General features: G+C 42.6%; 1 protein-coding gene and 1 pseudogene across 5 annotated transcripts in view; both read right to left on the minus strand.

Moving 5' to 3' along the window:
* NCR3 (natural cytotoxicity triggering receptor 3) overlaps window positions 1–16,190 on the minus strand; it is a 47,572-nt gene that overhangs the window by 20,122 nt on the left and 11,260 nt on the right. The window lies entirely within an intron of this gene.
* Window positions 4,735–5,221, minus strand: LOC103126254 (S-phase kinase-associated protein 1-like; annotated as a pseudogene).

Consider the following 16,190-nt stretch of genomic DNA (forward strand, 5'->3'; position numbering starts at 1 on the left):
TTAGGGTCATGGCACCTGGTTAAGCACTCACATTACAGTGCACAAGGACCCAGGTTCAAGCCCTGGTCCCCACCTGCAAGGGGAAAGCTTTACAAGCTGTAAAACAGTGCTTCCGATGTTTCTCTGCCTCTCTCCTCAACCCATCTCAATTTGTCTCTGTCTCTATCCAATAATAAACAAATAAAAAATATTTATTCCCTTTTGTTGCCCTTGTTTTATTATTGTAGTTATTATTATTGTTGTTATTGATGTCATCATTGTTGGATAGGACAGAGAGAAATGGAGAGAGGAGGGGAAGACAGAGAAGGAGAGAGAAAGATAGACATCTGCAGACCTGCTTCACTGCTTGTGAAGCGACTCCCCTGCAGGTGGGGAGCCAGAGGCTCGAACTGGTATCCTTAAGCTGGTCCTTGCACTTTGCACTACCTGAGCTTAACCTGCTGCACAACCACCTGACTCCCAATAAAAAAAAATTGTTGGGTAGTATGCCAGCTTCCCCTGACTTCTGCTTAACCAAGCACCGGTATGCCTGTATAGGGATTGGTTTGATCCCATTCAAAGAGGTCTATTTATATAAATCACTTTTACATTTACATAAAACACCACACTCCCTCCAGGGGATTAGTGGTTCAGTGGTAGAATTCTCGCCTGCTCCGCCCCCTCTCCTTGTCACACCCTGATTTTCACCAGTCACTTTTCTCTCCACCCTCTCTACATCACATCCTGTTTACACCCTACTTGGAAAGTATATAAGAACAGCATTGTTCATTTTGGTGGTGGAAAGTTGAAGTTGGTAGTTGTGTTAGTTTTAGTCTAGCTCGGCTTAGATTGTGTTGCGTCCTGCATGAATAAAGAGATACTGTGTACAGCTCAACCATGAGTCCCTGGTCGTCTTCTGTCTCCTCTCATGAAGTCAGACCGACATAATGGCGCCCAACGTGGGACCAGACCTGCTCAACTCCCAGATAAGTGAAGACTTTGCCTACCTATGCACTATGGTCTTCTCTTCTACTTACGAAGAGGTTTGCCAAAGCCTCTACTGTTTCATCATGAGACAGTTACTCTGTCTCTGGAACATTTTGCTTTGGGCCACACTTTGTTTCCCTGACAGGGAACTTTGGTTTCTTGTGACCCTAATCATAGAGCTTGGGAGATGCATGGAGATTTCTCCTTGGACTTTCTGGATTCCCTCTCCCATGTTTCCTAAGGAAAAGGACTACATTTTGCTCCAGGCCACAGTTTGGTTCTTTATGACCGTGATCGTAGACCTTGGGATATGCATGGGGATTTCTCCTGGGACTTTCTGGACTTCTTCTCGAATGTTTCCCATAGAGAAGGACTACTTTAATTTGAGGAGCATTCTCAAGTACCCTGGCAGTCCCCAAGAATGGAGACACGTGGTTAGTTCTACTCTCCTGACTGGATTCTTTCTTCGATGGGAAGACACTTTTAAAAATGGGTGCCTGAAGCAATCCAGCAGGAACAGTCAGAAGCACCCTAAATGGAATTTTGAGGAGCTTTTTGGACTAGGACGCCCTCCGGGGACTCTTGATGCTACTTGGTGAGATCTGGATAATCTGGTTCAAATTGCGTTTCATAAGAGTGATTTGAATGACTGAATTTTTGCTTGACATTGACTTAAACCAAAAAATGCTGGATGCGGCCATTTCTAGAGACATCCAGAAACAATCCAAAAAATTGTTTTTTCCTCCTTTGTTTTATTTTTTTACGTCTTGGCATAAATCTGAAACGTTTAATCCTAAAACTGTATGAGTTATGGGCGGGGCAGATAGTGGAATGATTATGTTAATTATTCTCATGCCTGAGGCTTTTAACCGTGATTCTTCTGTTTACCTTTCCACATTTTATTGAGTTTAAACTGTTTAAACAAACCTTAAAATCATACTAGAAAGGACTTCCAATTATAATGGAGTTATCAATTATAGTAAACTTCTATTCTGCTACAAGTTTTGTTTGACAAGTAAGTGAATTTCAGCTGTCAAGTCTTCACATGAAAAAGCATCTACTCAAATGGAATTCCCAGAAATCCATTTGGACCCCTGTTCTCTGACATTGCCTACAAGATGGAATGACTACAACACATCCCCGGAAACCAATGATGTGACCTGGCACGACCTGAAGAAACAGATTCACAGACTCCAAAGCTCACTCTCTACAGAAAAGCACAATTCTGGTGGCCAACATTCCCCATAGAGACAGACATGCAGCATTTCAACCCCTGGCATTTTCTTCCATGGTCATCTACTTTGGACTGACACCTCCATCGGACTTACTGGTACACGCTGCTTTGTTTCTCAAAGACTAACTTCAGCCAGTTGCCTTGAGACTTTATAGACCATGTCCCCTCGCTTGCAGGCTCTGCTCCAAGAGACAGAAAACTCCTCTACCTTACTAGGTTATGCCCACAGAGGCAGGAAACGCCCTTTGAGGCAAGAGATGTCCACAGAGGCATGAAGCGCCCCCAGAGGTAATAGATGCCCCAAGAGGCAAGAAATGTCCTTTTGCCTGCTAAGTCTTGCCCTTTGAGGTAGGAAACGCTCCCCTTGGCATCACACTGGTTCTTGCTGCTCTCCTATTTTGTTTTCCATGTCTTATGCCAGTTCTTTTGAAAATGCCTGTATGATATAGGTTTCTGTTCACCCCTACACTGCTATTCCCCTGACAGGGATGAAGTCTTTTACAGACATTGACCCAGTTATATATGGCCACAAAGTAAGAGGGAGATGTTGGGGAATTGTGAGGATATGGTTGAGCTTGGAAGGGCTTGAGCTTGAGGAGTGTGTCAATCCTGTTAGTTTCTCTCTCTACGGAGAGGTTGAGCAAGGAGGGACAGTAGAACCCCAAAAGGTGTGCCTCTTATCAGTCTCCCTGCCTCACAAAGTGCCCCACACTCCTGATACTATGGCAAATAGTTAAAAAGAAAGGGGGAGATGTTGGGTAGTATGCCAGCTCCCCCTGACTTCTGCTTAACCAAGCACCGGTATGCCTGTATAGGGATTGGTTTGATCCCATTCAAAGAGGTCTATTTATATAAATCACTTTTACATTTACATAAAGCACCACACTCCCTCCAGGGCATTAGTGGTTCAGTGGTAGAATTCTCGCCTGCTCCGCCCCCTCTCCTTGTCACACCCTGATTTTCACCAGTCACTTTTCTCTCCACCCTCTCTACATCACATCCTGTTTACACCCTACTTGGATAGTATATAAGAACAGCATTGTTCATTTTGGTGGTGGAAAGTTGAAGTTGGTAGTTGTGTTAGTTTTAGTCTAGCTCAGCTTAGATTGTGTTGCGTCCTGCATGAATAAAGAGATACTGCGTACAGCTCAACCATGAGTCCCTGGTAAAAAGTGTTTTTACATGCTGGATATTCTCTCTCTCTGTCTCTCTCTCTCTCTGTCTTGCCTCCAGTGTTATTGGTAGGGCTCGGTACCTGCACTATGAATCCACTGCTCCTGGTGACTGTTTTTTTTTAATTTAATTTATTTATTCCTTTTGTTGCCCTTGTTGTTTTATTGTTGTAGTTATTATTGATGTCATTGTTGTTGGATAGGACAGAGAGAAATGGAGAGAGGCGGGGAAGAAGGAGAGAAAGATAGACACCTGTAGACCTGCTTCACCGCCTGTGAAGCGACTTCCCTGCAGTTGTGGAGCGGGGGCTCAAACCGGGATCCTCCCGCTGGTCCTTGTGCTTAGCACCACCTGCACTTAACTCGCTGCGCTACCACCCGACTCCCCTGGTGACCGTTTTTATCCCCCCCTTTTTTTTTGGAAAATTGCTGTTATTTGCAATGTCAATTTTTATTTATTTATTTATTTTCCCTTTTGTTGGCCTTGTTGTTCTTTATTGTTGTTATAGTTGTTCTTATTGATGTCGTCGTTGCTAGATAGGGGAAGACAGAGAGGAGAAGAGAAAGACAGACACCTGCAGACCTGCTTCACCACTTGTGAAGCGACCCGCCCTGCAGGTGGAGAGCTGGGGGCTCGAACCAGGATCCTGTCCTTGCGCTTCACAATGCGCTTAACCTGCTTTGCTACCGCCCAAGTCCCACAATGTTAACTTTTTAAAAAGTCACTAAGGGAGTCAGGCTGTAGTGCAGCAGGTTAAACGCAGGTGGCGCAAAGCACAAGGACCGGCATAAGGATCCCGGTTCGAACCCCGGCTCCCCACCTGCAGGGGAGTCCCTTCACAGGTGGTGAAGCAGGTCTGCAGGTGTCTATCTTTCTCTCCTCCTCTCTGTCTTCCCCTCCTCTCTCCATTTCTCTCTGTCCTATCCAACAACGATGACAACAACAATAATAACTACAACAATAAAAAAAAAAAAACAGCAAGGGCAACAAAAGGGAATAAATAAATAAAATAAAATATATTTTTTTAAAAAGTCACTAAAGTTAACTGGACAATAAACTAGGCAGAAATTGCTTTACAAAAGGAGGGGAAGCCCAAAATGCCACTTTTTCTAGAGAACCCATAGTTTAGTTTTATTCAGAACAAAGAAAAAAGAAAAAAATTTATCACACTATGAAAAACTCAGCCATAAGTCTGGAATCTGTACTCAAAACTACACATGCAAAGAGGACAATATTCTGTTAATACAATTGATTTACTGCTGCATGTGTCTACTGTTAGTCTAATATTAACAATTATAAACAAAGCAGTGCAACTAGTATTTGGAACAATCCTTACGTGTTACAGTGTCAGGAATAGAATTTCACTTCTCTTCACACCACTGGTTCTCTTTGAGTACCTGGACTTCTTCAGTAAAATCATTTTTTATATTGAGAGTCTTACAAATCTCCTCAGGAGTTTTCCCCTTGATGATATTGACAATAGTCTTATATGTAACATCAAGCAGACCTTTGATGTCTAAATAGTTTGGAGCCAGAATAAGTTCAAAAAGTGTTCCTTGGTCAACTTTCAGGAACTCTTGGTCCCAATCAGGGATATCATCTGTTCGATTCTCATTATTCTCATCATCCTCATGAGGAAGAGGGTCATCCTTGTGGTGGGTGCACCACTGAATAACCTTTTTTAATATTGCTGTATTAACATTTAGTAGGGGAACTGGATCATCGTCTTCTTCAACATCCATTCCCAAATCTTCCAACATGGTTTTGATAGTCACAGATTTGTTTGGCAATTTCCACATCAACTTCAAATATTTCTCCATCAGAACTCTGCAATTTAATTGAATGCATGATGTTGGATTTCCAGCAGACACCTGCAGACCTGCTTCACCGCCTGTGAAGCGACTCCCCTGCAGGTGGGGAGCCTGGTCCTCGAACGGAGATTCTTATACCAGTCATTGCGCTTTGCTCCATGTGCACTTAACCCGCTGCGCTACTGCCCGACTCCCCTTTGTCTTTCTTAATGTTCTTCCTTAACCTCTCCTTATCTCTCTTTTTTTTAAAATTTATTTTATTTTATTTATTTATTCCCTTTTATTGCCCTTGTTGTTTTATTGTTGTAGTTATTATTGTTGTCGTCGTTGTTGGATAGGACAGAGAGAAATGGAGAGAGGAGGGGAAGACAGAGAGGAGGAGAGAAAGACAGACACCTGCAGACCTGCTTCACCGCCTGTGAAGCGACTCCCCTGCAGGCGGGGAGCCGGGGTTCGAACCGGGATCCTTATGCCGGTCCTCGTGCTTTGCGCCACCTGCGCTTAACCCACTGCACTACAGCCCGACTCCCAACCTCTCCTTATCTCTCATATCTCCCACATCTCTGTTTATAACTCTTCTTATGATTTTTTTCTATTTTATTTATTTTTACCAGACTCTTCTCATGATTTTTTTTGCTTGTATCATTCGTTTCTTTTTATTTCTTTTTTTAAGTATTTATTTATTTATTCCCTTTTGTTGCCCTAGTTGTTTTCTTGTTGTAGTTATTATTGTTGTCGTTATTGGACAGGACAAAGAGAAATGGAGAGAGGAGGGGAAGACAGAGGGGGGAGAGAAAGATAGACACCTGCAGACCTGCTTCACCGCCTGTGAAGCGACTCCCCTGCAGGTGGGGAGCCGGGGGCTCGAACTGGGATCCTTCTGCCGGTCCTTGTGCTTTGCGCCACATGCGCTTAACCTGCTGTGCTACTGCCCGACTCCCTTATTTCTCTTTTTTAAATAATAATTTTAAAAGATTTTATTTTATTAATGAGGATAATAGGCGGAGAGAGAGAAAGAACCAGACGTCATTCTTGTACATGTGCTGTCAGAGATTGAACTTGGGACCTCATGCTGGAGAGTCCAATTCTTTATCCACTGCACCATCTCTGGGACCACCTTTTCATTTCTCTACCAAGACCCCCATATCTTTCTTTTTTTAAAATTTTTTTTAAGTTTTTATTTATTTATTTATTTATTTATTTTCCTTTTTGTTGCCCTTGTTGTTTAACATTGTTGTGGTTATTAATGTCGTCGTTGTTGCATAGGACAGAGAGAAATGGAGAGAGGAAGGGGAGACAGACAGACACCTGCAGACCTGCTTCACCGCTTGAGAAGCAATTCCGCTGCAGGTGGGGAGCCGGGGGCTGGAACCGGGATCCTTATGCAGGTCCTGGCGATTTGCGCCACGTGCGTTTAACCCGCTGCGCCACCGCCCGACTCCCCCCCCCCCCCATATCTTTCTTTCTTTCATTTATTTATTTCACCAGAGCATTGATCACCTCTGGTTTATGGTGGTGTAGGGAAATGAATCTAGGACTGTGGAGCCTCAGACATGAAAGTCTCGTTACATAACCATTATGCTATCTACCCCCTCCCCCATTTTTTCTATGGTTCTGCTTTCTCTTCCTAAGTCACACCTACACCTATTACTGCTTTCTAGTGTCTCCTTTTTCCTCTCCTCTCTCAGGATCCAGATGGAATTGGGGTTCAGAGCCCTCTCAACATCTTCCCCTATCATCTCTTACTCCACTAGGAGTATAGACAAAATTCTTTTTGGAATGCAGAAGGTGGGAATTCTGGCTTTTGTAATTGCTTCTCCACTGAACATGGGTGTTGGAAGGTCAGTAACCTCAGCCTATTTCTTTCTGTCTTTCCTTAGTAGGGTAGAATACTGAAAGGTGATGTTCCAGGACACGCTGGTGAAGTCGTCTGCCCAGGGAGTTCCAGATGTAATCATAGTAGCATCTGCAATTTTTCACCCCATCTTTTAAAGTTGTTTGTTTTATTGTTGCTGAGTTTGTGATTTCATTATATGTTTCCGTTGGTAGCCCTTTGTCTGTCGTGTAGCATGTAAAGATCTTCTCCATTTAGTAGGGTGTCTTTCTGTTTTGGTGAGGATTTTTTTAACTGCACAGAAGCTTTTCAGTTGATTTGTTTTCTTTTTCTTTTTTAATTTTTTATTATTATCTTTATTTATTGGATAGAAACACTCATAAATCAAGGGGAAGGGGGAGAGAGGAAGAGAGACAGAGAGATACCTGCAGCCCTGCTTCACCACTTGCAAAGCTTCTCCCTGCATGTGTATCTCCCTCTCCCCTTTCAATTTCTGTCCTATGAAATAAAAAAAAAAAAAAAGACAATAGCTGCTGGAACAGGTGGATTTGTCATGCAGGCACCAACTCCCAGTGACAACTCTGGCCAAAAAAAAAAAAAAAAAAAAGCAGCCTAGAGCAGAGAAATCATGTATGTGTGAGACCTCCAACTCAAATAAATAAATGTAAAAAAAAAAAAAAACACGCAAAGCCAAAGGACCGGCAGGAGGATCCCAGTTAGAGCCCTAGCTCTCCACCTTCAGGGGAGTCGTTTCACAGGTGGTGAAGCAGGTCTGCAGGTGATTATCTTTCTCTCCCCCTCTCTGTCTTTCCCTCCTCTCTCCATTTCTCTCTGTCCTATCTAACAACAACGACATCAATAACAACAACAGTAACCAAAACAACAAAAAACAACAAGGGCAACAAAAGGGAAAATAAATATTAAAACATTAAAAAAAACACACATGAGTCAGGGTTATCTTCTGTTCATGAATTTCACAAGAATCTCTACATTCATCAGGTTGGTCATCTAACATCTAGTAGTTTCTTAGGCTCTCTGATGGTATGATTCAAACTCCAGACAGTAGCTTTTCTCCAAGGAACCTATTAATTTTGGTGACAGCTTTATCTTTGCACAATTTCAAGTAGTGCAATATTTGGTGTGCCGAGTACTGAAGCATGAAGAGGAATCCCATGTATCGTGCTATCTCCAGGATGGAAGCCAGCATGAAACGAACATAGTCTGCTCCCATAGGTTAGTTGGTATCTCACTGTAGTTTTGATTTGCATTTCCCTTATAGTAAATGCTAATAAGCATTTTCATGTGTCTGCTGGCCCTCTGTATATAGTATACATACACAATGGGATGCTTCTCAGCTGTAAGATGAGATCTTTTCTTCCACTACACCATGGATGGAACTGGAGAGGGCTTATGCTAAATGAAATATAACAGAGTGGGAAAAGCAAATACTAGATGATCTCACTCCCATCTGGAATATAAAAAAATACAGCAAGGGAAAAGATAGGGTGAAACATTAATAAACTCTGTCTATCTCAGCAGATTTGTAGAGATTAATGTAGGGTGGGGGAGGTGTCAAAAGGAGATAAAATCCAGCTCCATATAGTTCCAAGAGATGGTACTTCAGTGATACATGAAGTATGCTGGAACAGATTTTGTTGAGATGTGAAACTTCACCACTGAGACAATAACTGTAGAACATTTCCTCAATGCATATTTTTAGAAAAAGAGAGAGAAGTCAGAAGACCACTGTAGTGCTTTAGGAAAACCTAGGATCAAACTGATTGGGCACCTCAGGCACACACATCCGACATTTTACTAGTTATGCTATATCCCAGGCTGCCTCTTTTTGTTAATCCTATTTAAGTGAGACATTTAAATAGATTTAAAGGCCAGGTGGTGGACTATCCAGTTGAACACACTCATTACAGTGTGTAAGGACCCATGTTCAAGTCCCTGGTTCCCACCTGCAAGGGGGAAGCTTCCCCAAGCGGTGAAGCCGTGATACAGGTGTCCCCTTCTCCCTCTCTCTCTCTCTCTCCCTATCTCATTTCCCCCCTCTCTCAATTTCTCTCTCTCTGTCTATATATATATATATACACAAATAAATAAAGTTGTAAAAATATTAAAATAAACCAATAAGTAGATTTCTGAACTACTGCAGGAGGACACTGGGGGAGAGGGTGATAAGAAAGCCCAAGACCGGTTTTCCAAACTTTGAGTTCAAGGGCTCCTTCTCTTGCTATCACAATATGCTTTCCTTAAATTTCGTACCTCTCTGTGACCACTACCTCCTTTTCTCAGAAAACATCTCCCAATCGTTAAGCAAGCATCTTCCTCCAGCCTGAGACTTTTTTTTCTCACAGGCTCCCCTGACCTTTTTTTTTTTTTTTTGCCTCCAGGGTTATTGCTGGGGCTAGGTGCCTGCACTATGAGTCCACTGCTCCTGGTGACCAACTTTTTTTCTTTTTTCTTTCTTTCTTTCTTTTTTTTTTTTTTAAATTTTTTATTTAAGAAAGGATTAACGAACAAAACCATAAGGTAGGAGGGGTACAACTCCACACAATTCCCACCACCCAATCTCCTTAACCCACCCCCTCCCCTGATAGCTTTCCCATTCTCTAGCCCTCTGGGAGCATGGACCCAGGGTCATTGAGGGTTGCAGAAGGTAGAAGGTCTGGCTTCTGTAATTGCTTCCCCGCTGAACATGGGCGTTGACTGGTCGGTCCATACCCCCAGTCTGTCTCTCTCTTTCCCTAGTAGGGTGGGTCTCTGGGGAAGCTGAGCTCCAGGACACATTGGTGGGGTCTTCAATCCAGGGAAGCCTGGCCAGCATCCTGGTGGCATCTGGAACCTGGTGATTGAAAAGAGAGTTAACATACGAAGCCAAACAATTTGTCGAGCAATCATGGATCCCAAGCTTGGAATAGTGGAGAGGAAGTGTTAGGGGGGTACTCACTACAAATTCTAGTGTACTTCTGCTTTCAGGTATATATTTTGCAGTAGTTTATGGATACGTGTGAACATAAGCTCTCTCTCACAGAAACTGGTGTATATCTAGGTTATGGGACTTTGTTAGAAGGTGAACCACCTGAGATGAAATTAGAGTGTACTATGAAAGGAAAGGTCTCACCAGAGTAATGAAGCTGAAGGGTTGTCATTCCACACGTGAAGTCTCTGGACACAGTCTGAGGTGAAGCATGTTGAGGTGGCAATCATTGCGTTGGTTAGGTTGTGATCGGTGGATGCAATATTATTTGGTATGGATTGGGAGACACATACAGGAAAGTGGGCCCTATCCAAGGGTTCCAGGACTGGGGGAAGTAGGGGCTCTATAGTGGAGATGTGAGGTTCCTGCTGTCTTAGGGTTCAAAAAGACAATCGATAGTTAATGTTATCACATTATTTGGTAATTGGGTTAACTTTGAAAATTCCTTTTGTTATGGTTTCCTGTACAGTATCCAGTATCTTGTATATAGCTGTGCTATTGGATGCTTCTAATCTACTTGGTCTAGGCTTTTGAGAGAGTCTGCATATCAAATACACAGCCTATATATTAAAAAGATTCAGTTAGTGTTTTGAGAAACTTTGAGACGTACAATTGACTTTCCCCCCCTCATATTAATTAACTACTGATTTATATGTCTACATTTTGCTAGGAGTGTACAGAAACACCATTCCCACCACCAAAAGACTGTGACCCATCCCTCCCACCCACTCCCACCCCCCACTGGCCCAGGAAGCTGCCCCTCACCACAGGGTTTTTACTTTGGTACCCTACTTACAATTTGATCAGGTCCTGCTTTTAGTTTCCCTTTCAGATCTTCTTACTCAACTTCTGTTGATGAGTGGGATCATCCCATACTCATCTTTATCTTTTTGACTTAGTTCACTTAACATAATTCCTTCTAGCTCTGTCCAAGATGGGTCAGAGAAGGTGGGTTCATTGTTCTTGATAGCTGCATATCTTTCTTTTTTTTTTTTTAAAGGATTTTATTTATTTATGAAAAAGATAGGAGGAGAGAGAAAGAACCAGACACCACTCTGGCACATGTGCTGCCGGGGATGGAACTCAGGATCTCATGCTTGAGAGTCCAAAGCTTTATCACTGCGCCACCTCCAGGACCATAGCGGCCATCTTTTTTTCCATTGTTGTTGCTTTTATTGTTGTTTCTGCTGCTGTTGTTGGGTAGGACGGAGAGAAATTGAGAGAGAAGAGGGAAGATAGGGAGAGAAAGATAGACACCTACAGACCTGCTTCACCGCTTGTGAAGCCACCCCCCTGCAGGTGGGGAGCCAAGGGTTGAACCAGGGTCCTTGAGCCAGTCTTGTACTTCACACTGTATATGGAATCATCTGGCCCCTCAGGCTGCCATTTAAAAAAATTTATTTATTTATTCCCTTTTGTTACCCTTGTTGTTTTGTTGTTGTTATCGATGTCGTTGTTAGATAGGACAGAGAGAAATGGAGAGAGGAGGGGAAGACAGAGAGGGGGAGAGAAAGATAGACACCTGCAGACCTGCTTCACCGCCTGTGAAGCGACTTCCCTGCAGGGGGGGCTCAAACTGGGATCCTGCCATCAGGCTGCCATTTTTTTAAATATTTATTTATTCCCTTTTGTTGCCCTTGTTTTATTATTGTAGTTGTTATTATTGTTGTTATTGATGTCATCGTTGTTGGATAAGACAGAGAGAAATGGAGAGAGGAGGGAAAGACAGAGAGAGGGAAAGATGGACACCTACAGACCTGCTTCACCGCCTGTGAAGTGACGCCCCTGCAGGTGGGGAGTCCGGGGCTTGAACCGGGATCCTTATGCCGGTCCTTGCGCTTTGCGCCATGTGCGCTTAACCCGCTGCGCTAACCGCGGACTCCCCAGGCTGCCATTTTTAATGTATACCTAATGCAATGCAGTTAAGAGGAAAATTATGCTGGTACTTTCTGAGATTTGCTACCTCTGGGTCCCTTTGGGCACATGCTCACTTTGTGGCCCAGGAAGTGCCACATTTGATCCCTAATACTGCATTAGTCAGAATACTTCTCCTTTTTTAAAAATTATTTTATTATCGATATTTATTGGGTAGAGACAGCCAGAAATTGAGTGGAGTGGGGAAGATGGAGAGGGAAAAAGAGAGACACCTGCAGCCCTACTTTACCACTCATGAAGCTTCCCCTCTGCAGGTGGGGGTTGGGGGCTCGAACCCTGGTCCTTGCATATTCTAACGTGCCACCACCCGTTCCCTGTCATAATACTTCTCTGGCCTCTCTCTTCCCAGTCCCCTCTATTTCATGAACTAAAATTAAGAAATTGGGGAGAGTACAGGTCCAAAAAGGATGACAGAGGGCCTAGTGAGTGTTGTATAGTTATGTGGAAAACTGAGAAATGTTATGCATATACAAACCATTGTATTTACTGTCAACTATAAAACATTAATCCCACAATAAACAAAATTTAAAAATAAAGAAAGAAATTAAGAAAGGGGGGAAGAAAGAAAAAAGGGAGGGCCAGGTGGTAGTGCAGTGGATTAAGTGCACATGGCACTAAGCACGAGGACCAGAGTAAGGATCCCAGTTCGAGCCCCAAGCTAGTGCCCCACCTGCAGGGGGTGGGGGGTCACTTTCCAAGCAGTGAAGCAGGTCTGCAGGTGTCTTTTTCTCCCCCTCTGTCTTCCCCTCCTCTCGATTTCTCTCTGTTCTATCCAATAATGACAGCAATAACAACAACAACAACAATAAATAAGCAGGGCAACAAAAATGGGGAAAAAATGGCCTCCAGGATCAGTGGACTCATAGTGCAGGCACCGAGCACCAGCAATAACCCTGGAGGAAATTAAAAAAATTAATTGAGAGAAAGAAAGAAAAAAGGAAGAAAAAAAATCCAAAGAGGATTTTAACTTTACAATAAGAAATTAAAATAGCATTAGTCATTGGTTTTGCAGCAGCCACTCCAGAGGCAGTGTCACCCAAAGCAGCAGAGCAACTCAGCTAAGTTCCCCCTCAAAGAGCTACCTGGTATACAGGTATACTATTACTACCTGTAACACAGGCTGTACATCACACAGTTCCTGCTTTTACCATATGTTACTGCTCTTTCTTAAAGATTTATTTATTGTGTGAGAGAATGAAAGAAAAGGGAGACAGACCAGAGAAGTGCTCCACTCTGGCATATGATGGTTCTGGGGATTAAACCATCAGCCTATGGGCCTCAGGCGTGCAAGTTGGTGCTCTAAGAGACTCAGTCTCCCAACCATGTCAATGTTAATTTGGGTTATGTGTCATAGTTGGTATGATTTGGTTACTTTGGGAACCTTAAAAAAATAACATGAAACCCACAACGACCCTGGATCCATACTCCCAGAGAGATAGAGAATGGGAAGGCTATCAGGGGAGGGGGTGGGATGTGGAGATCGGGTTATGGGAATTGTGCGGAACTATACCCCTCTTATTCTATGGTTTTGTTAATGTCTCCTTTCTTAAATAAAAATAAATAAATAAATAACATGAAAAGGGGCCCAGACGCTTAAGTACACACATTACCATGCACAAGGACCAAGGTTCAAGCCTCTGGTCCCCACCTGCAGGGGAGAAGTTTTACAAGTGGTGAAGCAGTGTTACAGGTGTCTTTGTCTCCCTCCCCTTTCAATTTCTGTTTTAGCAGAAGAGAGAGAGAGAGAGAGAGAGAGAGAGGGAAAGGAAGGAAGGAAGGAAGAAAGAAGAAAATGGCTGCTCAGAGTAGTAGATTCATTGTGCCAGCACCGTGCCCCAGTGATAACTCTGGAAGCAATGAAAAATAAATAAAAATAAAATACACATGAAAAATGATAAATTCAAATGGTTTCCACATAAATTAGTGGTAACTGCTTCTTTAAGCCATCTCAGCTAATGGAAATTTCATAGAAATGCTCTGCTTTCAGATAGTGAGGGAAGCCTATACTCAATTTGTCCTCAGCTCTGTCCCCAAGAGGACTTCTTCAAGGGAAGGAATAGCACATAATCACCAGGAAATGCTTCTTTTCCTGCTCATCTCTGAGGCACTACTGGAAACTGCCTGCTCAGATTGGAACCTGATGGCAATACAAAGAAGTTGTAGATGAAGTGTTCTGAGTCTTCTAGTTTCTCTGACAATGTGGTGTGTGTGTGTGTGTGTGTGTGTGTGTGTGTGTGTGTGTGTGTTTCTCCAGTCTCTTTATTGCTCTATTTGGTTTCCAGGAAACAAGAGGAGAGGTTTAAAAATAAACTACTGCCACATTCCCCTCCAAACCCTACAGCAAGGGTTTTTAGAAACCCATTGCTTTTGGCAATGGCAACATTAGGTGAATTGGTTATGATTCTACAGGATGGTATCTTATAGGTTCTAAATCTTGACATATTTTCCTGCCTTGCTTCAGGGAGAGCCTCTGGCTAACCAAATCCCAGTAATGATGCATATATCAGGGTGCTCTTTTGATCATGAACAGTAAGAAACTGATCCATTTGTTCCCAGTCTCTCATACTACCTGTATACTCGCCAAGCACACTGCTATCTGTCAGAATCCTACCAGGAAACTAGAATAATTTGAGGAGCTAGTTTATTTAGTTTATTTAGAATGCCACGAGCAAGTGCAGGGGAACCACAAGGGATATTGCCACTCTGGCCCAAAGGGATAAGGGGAAGGAGAATTTCCAGTAAGAATTCTTACTAATTTGTGTCACAGCATTAAACTATAATATATGGAGCAGAGGGTAGACAGCATAAGTGTTATGCAAAGAGACTCTCATGCCTGAAGCTCCAAAGTCCCAGGTTCAATCCCCCTGCACCACCATAAACCAGAGCTAAACAGTGCTCTGGTAAAAAAATAAAAAATAAAAATAAAAAACCCTATATGTAATATACTACATAATATATATATATATTAAGCCAATTATATTGAATCCTGATTTCCAGTAGGTATAAAATGCTGCAGTGAGGCATGCACCACTTCTTTCTGCCACATGAAATAAAAGTGACCTTTAGTTTTATTTTTTTATTATGTCATTCCAGGAATTGAACCCAGGGCCTCACACATGCAAGGCATGTGAGATACCTCCTCAAATCAAGATAAGAAACTTAAACCATAGACAAGTTGAAACTAGAGTTTAATAAAGACATTATCAATGCAGATGGTGTTGTTGAGTTTCCTTTTTTTAGAGACTTTTTATATCTATTTATTTTCCCTTTTGTTACCCTTGGTTTTTTTTATTGTTGTTGTAGTTGTTGTTATTGATGTCGTCGTCCTCGTTAGATAGGAGAGAAATAGAGAGAGGAGGGGAAGACAGAGAGGGGATGAGAAAGACAGATACCTGCAGACCTGCTTCACCGCCTATGAAGAGACTCCCCTGCAGGTGGGGAGCCAGGGACTCAAACTGGGATCCTTACACCAGTCCTTGTGCTTTGCGCCATATGTACTTAACCCACTGCACTACTGCCCGACTCCCAAGAGTTTCTTTTTTAAGATTTTTTTTTTTATGAGAAAGAGAGGAGAAAGAACTAGAGCATCACTCTGGTGCATTTGATGCTAGGCATTAAATTCATGACCTCAGACTTAAGAATCCAATACTTTATTTACTGCATCACCTCCCAGGGAACATAAGTAAGAGTTTCTATTTTATTCTACTGTTTATTTATTTTAAAGGTTTGTTTGATTTATTTCATGAGATAGAGATCAGAGCAGCATTCTGGCATATGTGGTGCTGGGAAATGAACCTGAGATCTCAGCCACATGAATAAGGGTTTTTTTTTTTTTTAAGATTTTATTTATTCATGAGGAATAATAGGAGGAGAGAGAAAGAACCAGACATTACTCTGGTACATGTGCTGCCAGGGATTGAACTCGGGACCTCATGCTTGAGAGTTTGATGCTTTATCCACTGCGCCACCTCCCGGACCACAAATAAGGGTTTTTAACTGTGAAGTAGTCTTTGACAAAACAACACAATGAAGAGATAAGGTACATTTTTCCCTCCCAAGTCCTTTGATACCACTTGGTATCTATTTCCTGAGCTACTAAAAGTTGGAGGAGGCTAGTCTTGTAAAGCAGGTGGCCTGGAGAAGAGCACTGCCTTCATGTAGGTGGCATTTCCAACCAGCCTAAGGTGACCTTGTGGGAAGGTAATCAGAGGAATGAATATTCTCAATATAGTGTCCTCCCTCCAGCTTTCT

The sequence above is a fragment of the Erinaceus europaeus genome, chromosome 4 (assembly GCF_950295315.1).
Source record: "Erinaceus europaeus chromosome 4, mEriEur2.1, whole genome shotgun sequence".
In the NCBI taxonomy this organism is placed as follows: Eukaryota; Metazoa; Chordata; class Mammalia; order Eulipotyphla; family Erinaceidae; genus Erinaceus; species Erinaceus europaeus.